The sequence below is a fragment of the Podarcis raffonei genome, chromosome 17 (assembly GCF_027172205.1).
Source record: "Podarcis raffonei isolate rPodRaf1 chromosome 17, rPodRaf1.pri, whole genome shotgun sequence".
In the NCBI taxonomy this organism is placed as follows: Eukaryota; Metazoa; Chordata; class Lepidosauria; order Squamata; family Lacertidae; genus Podarcis; species Podarcis raffonei.
Genome location: NC_070618.1, coordinates 39,480,389 through 39,492,943, shown reverse-complemented (window position 1 = coordinate 39,492,943; position 12,555 = coordinate 39,480,389). Strand labels below are relative to the sequence as shown.

The window sequence follows — 12,555 nt, the reverse complement described above, 5'->3', positions numbered from 1 at the left end:
ATTTTTTAAAAAATTGGTTGGGGTTGCTTGTAATGCAAAGCTTTCAAAGAGTGAATTGGAATTATACGACTCCAGAAAATGGTCTGGTTCTCAGTGTGTGAATGTGGTTGGTGATGAGGGATAGGAAACTATTGCAAAAATGTATAGTCAAAATGCATGCAAAACTGTTTATTAGGAGAAATCCACACTAAAATGCTAATGAAATTTAATGTGGATCTTTTAAAAAAAATGGAAAATGAATGTGGGGAACTGAATTTAACATGGGGGGGGATATAAATGGAGAGAACCAAAACTGACAGATTATTCGATCCCTAATGAGGAGAATGTTAAAACACAAGTCCGAGTTCAGGCAACACACCAAGCCAAATCTTGGCTTAATTTAGTGCAACACTGTTGTGCAAAAAGTGGCAGTGAGCTCCTCTCCAGGTGCCTGCATGATCACTTTGGCTTAGCAAAATGTGCCACTTTGCTGTTTAAATGCAAGCTTGCATATGGATGCTAGATTCCTGCGTGTACATGGAGTAAAAACACACACAAACTTTTATGGTTATATAGATTTATGCAGTGCTTTTTTCTTTAAAAATGTTTAGGGGTACTCTCATTTTCCTACTCATGTTGAAATACTGCCCCTCAATGAGGCTAAACATATTTTCACAAAATGCATAACTGTAAACTTTTCCCTTTTCTTGCAAGGAATCCTATTAGGAATAAGGGAATTTCCCTTAAAAAAAGGGAAACGTTGACAGCTATTAAAATGTTTAGGGGTATGCTTACCCCTGCGTCCCCCCCAGAAAAAAGCACTGGATTTATGTATATGATGGTATGGAACTGAACGGTTCTGCTAGTGCAAGCAGTTTTAGTCGAACTGTGGAAATCCCCCTCCCTCTACTTGCTTTGCACACCCCATGCAGGGGGAAGAAGGTGGGGAAGTTCCATTGCGCAGCTAAAACTCCTTTCGCTAGCAGAACTGTTTAGTTGGATAATGCCCAGTATGTTTTTCTATCTGCAATACTGGCATACAGTTTTTGTCATACAGTTATTATATGGCTTTGTTTCCTTTCTGCTGTCATAGGACTGTAGTTTGCACTGAGTTCAGCTTTCTCCCTTCTAGTTACATATATTTTGTGTGGTCAGCATCAGATCCTCCAGGGGTCTCGATTTTCCAGGGACACTAAAAAGCAGCCAGAGAAAGCTACCAGGAAACAGGGGTCATTCCCAAGAAACAAGGATAAATGGAGCATATGCACTAATGCTAAAGCATGGCCATTTCACATTACATGTAATAGTGGATCTAGTTTCTGCACCGTAGAAACTATCTGTCCAGATAGAAAAAGAAAGGGCTGTGCACATTGGAATAATGACGCAAAATATTGGGTAGCAGCTGCATCATACATTTGTAGCACTCTCGGTGGTGTAGCATCAGTTGCCAGTGCCCAGGGCAAGGTGCAAAAGGGGTGGGGTGCTGCAGCTCACCTGTAGCGCGCCCCCAGGAAGCTCCACTAGTCAGGCCCAGGAGCTGGCATGCCACTCGCCAAGGCTCACACTGATGCCTCTGTATCTGTGCCGAGCGCTCCAGTGGCACTCCACTGTGTCTGCAGCTTGGCTGATGGCTCTGCAGTGGCCCCAGGGAAGGAGGGAACCGAGGGGGCTGCCCGGTGCAGCAGTGACTGGGCGTGCATGGCAGTGGCAGCCATGGTGTGAGAAGCATGTGGCACACCACCCCAAGGCCCTGATGGGGTGGGCAGTGAGAGGGGGCTCTGCCCCAGTAGGGGGTCCTGGCTGGCTGCCCGCTCACAGCTCATCTGGCCACCCAGGAGACATGTGCACTGGACACACCATGCATTACCAGGCCAGAAAAGGGAGCCACCTCCCTCCCAACTGTGGCCCAGTTGCACCCTTCTGAATGTGTGCTCGGGGACAGGGCGATGGCCGCTGCTCCCCCCCCCCCCGCTACACTTCTGAGCACTCTTATTCCGCTGTGTCTCCTAACAACTCTTAGTTCCCCTATACTACATTTCCTGGGATTATTTGAGGGAAGCTGTGACTGTTAAAATGGTATAAGAGTGCTTTAGTTATACGGTGTGGATGTGGCCTCACCCACATGAAAGCAGCCCATCTAAACTTAGTGCACAAACCCCACATCCTTTCTGAAAGCTATTGTGTAACACAGATCATCCTCTCCAGTAAGAACTAAGAGATGGCTGACAAATACACATTGCTTCTCTTGAGTTACCTCATGGCCTACTTTGTGTATAGGGTTGTCACCTAGGGGAGGGGGCAGGAAAGAACAGTGTGGCCTGTTCTTGAGCTCCTAACAGCTTAATTGTAGGTGAACTGCTTCACAGCATATAGATGTTCAGCTAAAATCTGAATACCAAACTGGTTTTAAAAGCCTAAAATCAGAGGCCACTTCAAAATCTGGCAATTCTGTTAGTGCACCTTAGCTAGCAACTGCTAATTGGGGGAGGTTATAGCTCTTTCTTCTTTAAAATGAAGGGTCAAACTGCACTGGGCACTAAATGTACACTTACAAACCACATATGTTTTTGTTTTAAATAACAGGCATGGGACCCAGATTTTCATCAGCTCAGTACACCCTTTCCTTTCCTGTTGTGGTCTCCAGAATAATCCCCCTAGGCTATTAGCTTGTAGGGACAACCCCAATTGTAAATGTTGTTCCCTAGTAGGACATTGGGGGTGCATTTTCATTAGCAACACTGAAGGGAGGAAAGGTTTAAACCTAATCTCCGCATATACCCTCCCCTTGTGTGTGCTATGCATTTTAAAAACACACACATACAGACATAAACTGCACACATAAACGTACATTTAAAACACATTCTAAGTACATTACAGTATTTCCCTCAAAGAATCCAGGGTACTGTAGTTCACCCCTCAGTTACAATTCCCAGCAACCCTTAGCAAACTACAGTGCCCAGAATTCTTTGAGGGAGGAAATGTGCTTCAAATGTGCTCTGGAGGTATACTGTATATACAAGAGTTTGTAATGAAGCATTGCACATCACATCTAGTTTGGCCTTTGAAATAGGAAGCAACTAAGGAAGGGGACTTTTGAGCAGCAACCATTATTTCTCAGGACGATTTGAGTACCAGGTGTGTTTCAGATGAGTTTTCTGTCTTCCAGCAACAGCCAAAAACCAGCTTCTTTTGAAGAATCAAATACTGTTTGTATTTGGACATGTCTCTAACTACAGTAACTTGTCCATTCAGCCATCTTAACTCCACTAGGAGGCAAATGGCTCTGCTGCCACATAGTCAACTCACCCAAAGTAACAGTTGGGCAAATTCATTACCACACCTGGTGAGGAATGCAAAGTAGCACTACTAATTTTCAGAACAAAAATATTTATCTATGGAGCGTGAGCTACACTCTAGACCATGGGTAGGCAGCCTGCGGATGGTCCAGGAATCAGCATATTTTTACATGAGTAGAATGTGTGCTTTTATTTAAAATGCCTCTCTGTGTTATTTGTGGGCATAGGAATTTGTTCTCCCCCTCCCCCCCCAAAAATAGTCCGGCCCCCCACAAGGTCTGAGGGACAGTGGACCGGCCCCCTGCTGAAAAAGTTTGCTGGCCCCTGTCCTAGACCTGGATGAGTCCAGAGGCAAAGCCAGCAGTTTTTGACTGTTCCAGCTGTAGAGCCCAGTAGTTTGGGGCCCATCTTCAGGACACAGCAGAAAGCAAAACATGGCAGTTAAACCACACAATTAATATCCGTAATTGAATCTATATACCGGTAATTACGTACACATCTACCATATTGAATATATTTAATGTAATACAGTACACAAACAGGCGCCTCTTTCAGGCCAGCCTGGAGCCGCGAGGAGGCAGCTGCCCACGGACGGGGCCTCGGAGCCGCCGCCGGGACGCCCTGCGCCCGCCCGCCCGCCCGCCCGGGGCTGCCCAGAGGGAAGGAGGGGAGCGCGCTGTCGCTCCTTTATGCCTCCCCGCCCCCGCCATGCCAGTCGCCTTCCCGTTAGCTGGATTCTCGAGGGGGGGGTGAAGAGGCTCCCGCAATGCCTGCTGGGAGGTGTAGTTTCAGTGGGAAGGAGAACCAGTGTTTTTTCCCTTTTACGAGAGGGGGCAGTTTAATTCCCCCTCCTCCCTTGAAGAACCCGACTCTTCGGGTTTGCTGTGGTTTTGGCATCCATGGTCACGCCAGGGCCGCTCTACATGCCTCGGAGGACTCTACTCTATGACCACCAAAGCGCGGGAAAGTGGAGGTGGCTGCGGGGCGGTCGAGGCTCTTGGCCGCTCGGCCTCAGGCGGACTTTGAGACAGGCTCGGCAGGGCGGAATTAGAGGTGCAATGGGGGAGCTCTTCCTCTGTGGCATTTCTGCCCGCCCTGAGGCTGTTGGCGGTGTTTTGGGGGCACGTGGGGCGGCTCCACGGCCCCCCGGAGGGAGAGCCTGAGCTTCGGGCCCCCCGAGACGGGGAGGGAAGCTTCGCCTTCCTTTGGGATTCTCCCTCGCTCGGTCCTCCCTGCGCCCGCCAAGCCGAGGGCCGCGGAGTTTTCTCTCTGGAAGTGAAGATGCGCCGCAGGGCTGCTGCAATCTCTTCCCTGTTTACCTGGGAGTAAGCCCGAAAACGAACCGAGGGGTTTTTTTGGGGGGGGGGAGTCATGATTGTAGCTAAACCTGATTTGAAGGGGAGTGGCTGAGGGCTATTTATTTTTGTGCTATATTTTGTTGTGCACGTTTTTAGAGATTTCTCACCCCCCCCCCCAAAAAAAATAGACACACCACACAAATTATCCCAGATCTTTCATCAGGAGCTGAAAGCTACTATCTCCTCATTGGTAAATTGGGATTCTTACAGGAAATTAAAGGAAACAAACAGTAACACATGCTTTGTATAACTTTCCAGAACTGGAGCTTTCAAGTGGAGCTCTTTGGGATTGTCCTGACTTTGGAACATGTGACTGGTTTCAAATCCCAATACAGTGGTACCTCGGCTTAAGTACTTAATTCATTCCGGAGGTCCATTCTTAACCTGAAACTGTTCTTAACCTGAAGCACCACTTTAGTTAATGGGGCCACCCGCTGCGCCACCAGAGCACAATTTCTGTTCTCATCCCAAAGCAAAATTCTTAACCCAAGGTACTATTTCTGGGTTAGCGGAGTCTGTAACCTGAAGTGTATGTAACCGAGGTACCACTGTATAGCATTTCAGAAACCATAACCTTCCTTCCAGCAGTGTGTGTATGTTCCTGTGTGAATTGGGACTTCCTAGTAACTTTAATATTATTATTATTGATTACATTTTTATGCCACGTTTTCTCCAAATAGGTTCAAGGTGGTGCACATGGTTCTCCCCATTTTATCCTCACAACAAGCCTGTGAAGTAGGTTAGGCTGAGAGATGGTGAGTGGTCCAAGGTCACCCAGTGAGCTTCATGGCCGAGGGGGGGGGGAATGTCCAAAACTCTAGCCCAGGGGCCAGCAAACTTTTTCAGCAGGAAGCTGGTCTATTGTCCCTCAGATCTTGGGGGGGGGGCAGACTAAATTTTGAAAAGAAAAATGAACGAATTCCTATGCCCCACAAATAACTCAGAGATGCATTTTAAATAAAAGCACACTTTCTACTCATGTAAAAACACGCTGATTCCCTGACCATCCATGGGCTGGATTTAGAAGGCGATTGGGCTGGATCCGGCCCCGGGCCTTAGTTTGCCTACCCATGCTCTAGCCACTATACCACTCTGGCTCTCAGTATAGTGAAATAAAATTGCCAACACGTTTGTAAAGCTAAGCAGGGTCTGGTATGGTTTCAAATTGGATGGGGGACTGCATGTTGAGAATTCCAGCATAGCAGGGTGGACTAGATGACCCTATGGGTCTCTTCCAATTCCACAATTCTATGATTCTAAGTTTTGTGGGGTCTTTAAAAGACTGGCCAATGCGTAAAGTATATTGGACTAGTGTTGTTAATAAGTGTGTGAAGCTTTTTAATTAACCCTTTTTGAGGCTGCAAATAATTTTTTGTGTTAGGCAACTGTTCTGTTCAACCTCCACACGGGCTGCCCAGTCCACTGGGGGGGGGCAGTGTACAACACTTGCCCTCCCCCAGGCACCAACAACCCCAGCTATGCCACTGTCAACATAGACATTGAGTCCCTGTCAGGATAAAAAGACAGAGAATACTACTACTACTACTTCTTCTACTACTACTAATTTAGAAGGCTTCTAGTTTCGGCCTAACAAGGTTGTGGGGAATTAAAACAAGGATGTACACTAGCTTGAGCTCCTTGGAGGAAAGGTGGGGTATAATTGCAATTAATAAATAACAAATTAAACAAATAATGAAAAAATAGAGAGAGTACACATACAAGTCTGCAATGGCAGCACTGTGTTCCTCCTCCAAGGACCAATCCTAAAATATTCCAAAGACACCTTAACACCTTACAAGGCACACTGGGAATTGTAGTTCTTTCTCCTTGATGAGTTTCCTGCAGGGCTGATGATAGTCACCAAGGCAAATGTCCTTTACTCCCCGCCCCGCCCCCCCTTCATACTGTGGCTGTCAACAGGTGGCAGTTTTGTGCTGCGCGCCAAACATATGCAGGACTCAGCTCTATCACTGCCAGCATTGCCATGGCGCCTGACACCGTGAGAGGGGGAAGACAAAGAAAAGTGCCAAAGCTTCCCTCACAAGTGTGAATTTGAGTCTTTGTGCTCTTGCTGGGAGTTTGCCCCTGGGGCTCAGACTGGCCAATACTTTCCTTAGACAATCAGTTTTCCTTTGCCCATATGGTGGCCGTTGGTTGCCACCCTGGCACAAACCAATTGAGAAACAGGGTTTCCTCCATGGCACCACTGCCACATAGCCAGTGTTATCCCTTTCACTTAGATTTGGAGTAGGAACATAGAGATAAAATGGAAGAGAATGGCAGTTGCCGCTAGCGACACTTTGTTGGTACTTAGTAAGGGCCACCTAAAAAGGCCTTGAGGGCTGCATGTGGGAGGTGTTGGACCATCCTGTTTTACTCTGTAGTTGCCAAATCTGTCAACTAGGGCAGGCTCAAGACATTTTGCTGCCTGAGGCAGAACCGCACATGGTGCCTCTCCCCCCGAAGTCAAGGTGCATATTAGTACGCACAACTGGTCAAATTATTTGGCACCCAAAACAGAACATCCCACAACAACCTCTCCTTGGGAGTAAATATAAAAGAATAATACATTACAAAACAACCATCTGCTGACCTTTCTTGACACACCCAGAATTATATGCCAGAGGCAACCACCTCACTTTGCCTAATAGTAGAGCTGGCTCTGCAATCAACAATGCCTGAGATATTTTGGGATTGCATGTGAAGGGACTTTTGATGGATTTAATGTTCAAGACAATCCAGCATAAGGGGAGAAAGGAGTAGGGTGGTTATGTGTCTTCCTTAAAAGACAACAGTCCTGTTTGAAGAGGTCCTCTATCAAAAGAGCTGTCTGGTCAAGGAGCAATTTTAAGATAAATAACTATGGAAAGGGAAGTCGAGGCCTATCAGCAATTAGCACCTGGACAGCTACAGTGGGGTATATTATATTTCTGATTAAGAATTAAATTACCGTATATCAATTATTTCTAAATTGGAATCTTTCTCCTTTTGATAGGGATACCTTCCTTCTTCTTTGGTTAAGTACCATGTATATGGTCACCTTGCAGACAAACTATTTAAATAAGTACATTAGTAATTGGATTTTATTTTTCCCTGCCTTGGTGGTTTGATGCTGTTGTCAGTGGTGCTGTCAGAACAGGAGTTGCAGTGCCCTGCCCCCGCCCCTCAGGAGCATGAGGTTCAGGGTGGCTTTCAAACCTAAGGTGCTGGCTATGCACAAGTTGAAATACCAGTTAGAGTCCTCACTCATAAAACCATTAAGTTCTGAATCTAAAATTGCTTAACTGTACCACTCATGGAACTTTGTCCTGTTTATCAGAGACAGATGCTTCCAGAAAATATAGTAAATCACTATTCCTATTTTGCTTATCAGTGAATACTTTTTAACAAATTATGTGTGCTGCCAAAATAATTAAAATATCAGGTTTCAGCCACTTTCCCCAAGTCTCTAGAAATTAAATATCTGGGATAGTATTCAAGTATGTTTTACTTAGAGTCATTAAAATTAATGAACATGCCTAAGTTAGGTCCATTAATTTCAGTGGCTCTTCTCTGAGTAAAACTTAGTTGAATACCATTCCTGGGAGTGAGGAGGTGGGGGGGGGTTTGCATCACTTCACTAGTGCACAAACCTGCTCATGTACACATGTGCACACTAAAGTATCATGCAGTTCACAGTTTGGCAGGTCAAGAGGCAGGCAGCTGAGGTGAATTTTGAAGCGTTGATACCACATTATAAGTAACACATGATTAAAAATATTCTACCATACAGTATACTGAACTAAAAGCAAATGCTCCCTTGGATTTCAAATCAGGGTAAATAAGCACAGAGGAGAAGCTTCACCAGTGCATGATGGTGGTTGAATCATAGAATCACAGAGTTGGAAGAGACCACAAGGGCCATTGAGTCCAACCCCCTGCCAAGCAGGAAACACCATCAGAGCACTCCTGACATATGGTTGTCAAGCCTCTGCTTAAAGACCTCCAAAGAAGGAGACTCCACCACACTCCTTGGCAGCAAATTCCACTGTCGAACAGCTCTTACTGTCAGGAAGTTCTTCCTAATGTTTAGGTGGAATCTTCTTTCTTGTAGTTTGGATCCATTGCTCCGTGTCCGCTTCTCTGGAGCAGCAGAAAATAACCTGAAGGATGTTCTGGCAGTGAGAAATGTGGAACTCATTCGTAAATGTTACACAATCAATTGTCCTTTTTATAGTTATATTTCCTCTAAATGGTCTAGTGTGATTTCTCTTGTGTATTTGTATAATTTTGTGTGACACACAAACTCGCATAACCCATATACCTAGATTTCTGTGTCTGTGTGGTTAAGCTAAAGTCAGAGACAGTTCTGTTGCATTTGATTTCTCAAATGAGGAAAGAAAAAAATGTTGTTCTTGAGCAAAAGGGTAGGTTGACACAGACAAAAAGATCGAATTTTTCATAATTTCCATATAGTCAGAGGAGAAAAAGTACCTCAACCCTTGGTGATAAGCAGAGTACATAGAGAAATTGGGCTGTGACAAGGCCTGCCTGTGGCTTCCTCGTGATATAAATACTGGTTTGTTTTTGAGGATTCTTCACAATTTATCCATCTGCTGACCTCATCTGATCGGAAAAGCCCCAGGCGGTAAGTTGATTTGCTTTTCAGAATATTTGAGCTTGAAGGATTTGATAAAACCATTCTTTGCATTAGGAAGGGGGAGATACCATAAAATGGGATGAATAAAATCGTTGATTATAGTTCAATTTGGGTCAGTCTAGAATTATTAGACTATAAGCCGGTGAGATAGAGTCCGACCTCTGATTTGCAGCAGTCACTCTCTGGCTTGAAAATGAGCAAGGCCAGATTCTGTTATTTGTCCTTCTAGCAACGGAGTGGCTGAACGGACTATATTCTGTTAGACCTGAAGTTCACCTGTCACAGAACTTGAAGTGATGACATTGTTTTCTATTGAGGTGCATCACTTGGCTCAAGTTACTTTTAATATAAACCACTGGACTTGAGAATAGTAACTTCGCTTCTCCAGGGTATAGAATTTACACACCTTATTTTTTTTCAGTGGCACCCCATCCAAATGAACCTGTTTATGTTCTCATTTATCTTGTGTACCTGCTAACACTGCTGCATAGGCTTGCAATGTCTATTGGGGTGGGAGAAATGTAACTCACTCAGCTTTGTTAGTTTTGAAATACTAACAAATATGGTATTTTGGAGCTAGGAGTTCGTGGTGAATAGCAGGAGAAACAATAGACGAAAGGAAGTACTTATTCACATCACACATAGTTAAGTTAGAGAATTTCCTACTACAATGTGTGGTGATGGTCCCCAACTTGGATTACTTTAAAGGGGGATTAGACAAATTCATGGATGATAAGGTTATCAGTGGCTACAAGCCATGTTGATGATAACCGTATCATCCAGCACGTATCAGATGCTGGGGACAAACAAAAGAAAAGGCATTCAATTGCTCAGCACTGAAAACAATAATGATAAATGAAATCAACTAGCAAGACTGTTATTGTGTACTTTTAAACAAGCTTCTCCACAGATAGCAGTGATGGGCATTTCCATATGTACAAAAGGAGGTGTGCATAGAACATCCCTCTCTACTGAAGCCACTTGGAAATATTTTGCATGGTGAAAACTCAAACATAGAGCTTACTAAAGCCAATTCACATTTGCTTGATTGGGGCAGTTTACTTTGGCTTAATCATTTATTGAGTTATACAACCTTTTTAGGAGTCTAAAGCAAGGGTAGACAAACTAAGCCCCGTGGGCCGGATGCGGCCCAATCGCCTTCTCAGTTTGGCCCACGGACGATCCAGGAATCAGCGTGTTTTTACATGAGCAGAATGTCTCCTTTTATTTAAAATGCATCTCTAGGTTATTTGTGGGGCCTGCCTGGTTTTTTATATGAGTAGAATGTGTGCTTTTATTTAAAATGCATCTCTGGGTTATTTGTGGGGCATAGGAATTCGTTCATTTCCCCCCTAAAAAAATATAGTCCGGCCCCCACATGGTCTGAGGGATGGTGGACTGGTCCACGGCTGAAAAAGGTTGCTAACCCCTGGTCTAAAGGGTATCTCTCTACCTTTAGGTATTTCTAAATGTATTTATTCCTCCACTAAATATTTGAGTTAAAATGCTTGACAAAATGTTGTGACATACATATGGAATATTAATTATGGTTTCCTAAAATGGTATTATTAATTTGATTTTAGTCTCTCCGTCACCTTTTTCAATTTGTTGAGACTTTTAATTGTCTTGCCTCATTGCAACTTGAAAGGCAGATCAAAGGTAGCATGATATATACATTTTTAATTTACAATTGGATTTAGACATGAAGGAAGAGAAGGCAAGAAAAAAAGGAGGGAATTCACTTTCTGATATTGCAGCTCTGGGTGATTTAATATAAATTAGCTACAATTTGAGATGTGATGTAACAGTTCCTGTTGAAAATCTTGGAATATCTCAGTAATTTCTCTTGGTTCTTTGCAGTAACATTGCACTCAGTAGTTTAATTGATCCACGTATTATATGCATCATAATTATTATATATCACAAATTGCCCTAGAGCAATGCTCCCCTACTTGACACCCTTCAGATATTTTGGATTATAGCTTCTATTAGTCTTAACCAGGAAGGCTGTTGGACCAGTTCAAGGTCTATTTAGACATGTACTTGTACATGTACTTGTATTGTCCCCACCTCCAGCTGGAAAGTCAATATGGGATAGCTAGAGCATTCAAGCAGAGGGGGCAAGGATCCTGAATACCTCAATTCTACTCTCATACCAAGAGGCATGAGGGTAGAACTACACTATACGGTACATGCAACAATGTCCAATAAAAATGAATGGCCACTTCTATTAGAGCAAACTCTGTTGGAGTGGAGAAGATTGTGTTTAATTCTTGCCCAACCCTCTACTTTTTTCCACCATTCATTTCCACCAAACACTTACCTTAAAAGAGTTCCAGGTGCTTCCTTGCTTGTGGATGTGGATGGGTGGGTGGTGAGTTCCAACAGAAAAGTGACAGGTGTGGGGGCAGAGGGTGAAGCACTCCCTTCCCATTGCTGTTTCTCCTCCACAAATCTCCTCCTACTGAAATGACTTTGCCGAAAATATAAGCTTTCAGTGAAGTTTTGTTATACAGTGTATAATATACACAGTTTTATATATAACATTGGTTAAGTTCTGACCTCAAGAAGGAAAACAATACGTATGAGGCAGCAATGGGCAATTAATAGATCATGGCCATCTCTTCCAGACAAGAATACCCAGCAAAAGTCAATAGAACAATTGGATGGTTTTAATTGTAGGCTAGAGGGGTTATTGCGTGCCGGGGGGGGTGGTGGATGCTGTTTCCATCGCATAGAGAGAGAGATCCTACATCTCTCCCATTATAACTTCTGTCTCTGAATTGAGGGTGACTGCATAGCATCTCACAGCAAACTCTTTAGGAGTCTTCTAGATCAAGCATCCCATATGATATAATAATAGTAAATTCAGATGGTGACTGCTAACATGACTGTAGCCGAAACAGGGCCAATGAGGAAATATAGGAAGGTATCTGCACTCAGCAGGTTTGGTGGGAAACCAAGGTTTATAGAACTATAACAACCTTTTTTAAAAAAAGAGCTGGTTTGGAGTGTTGATTAGAGATAGACTGTGAGACCAGGGTTCAAATTCCCACTGTGCCAGGAAGCCCATTGGATGACTTTGGGCCAGTCACTGACTCTCAGCCTAACCTACCCAACATGGTTGTCTGGGTAAAATGGAGAGAAGTATGTGTGCCACCTTGAGCAGTGGGATATAACTGCAAAAATAAAGAACAAACAAGGGGGACAACCACCCCCCAAAGACAACACAATAAGAACTGAGCATACTCAGCGCACACTGATTGTTGACTAATTTGGAAAA

The 12,555-nt window shown here is 44.1% G+C and overlaps 2 protein-coding genes across 6 annotated transcripts in view; one reads left to right on the top strand and one right to left on the bottom strand.

The window, feature by feature from the left end:
- Positions 1–12,555, bottom strand: part of HSD17B10 (hydroxysteroid 17-beta dehydrogenase 10) — a 239,552-nt gene that overhangs the window by 108,524 nt on the left and 118,473 nt on the right. The gene's annotated exons all lie outside the window — the stretch shown is intronic.
- FOXP3 (forkhead box P3) overlaps positions 4,628–12,555 on the top strand; it is a 30,267-nt gene continuing 22,339 nt past the window's right edge. The window contains exons 1-3 of one of the 4 annotated variants that reach the window (XM_053371015.1): positions 4,628–4,823; positions 5,314–5,388; positions 9,089–9,260. The gene's annotated coding sequence lies outside the window, so the exon portion shown is untranslated. The other 3 variants (XM_053371017.1, XM_053371018.1, XM_053371019.1) reach the window with 3 other exon arrangements.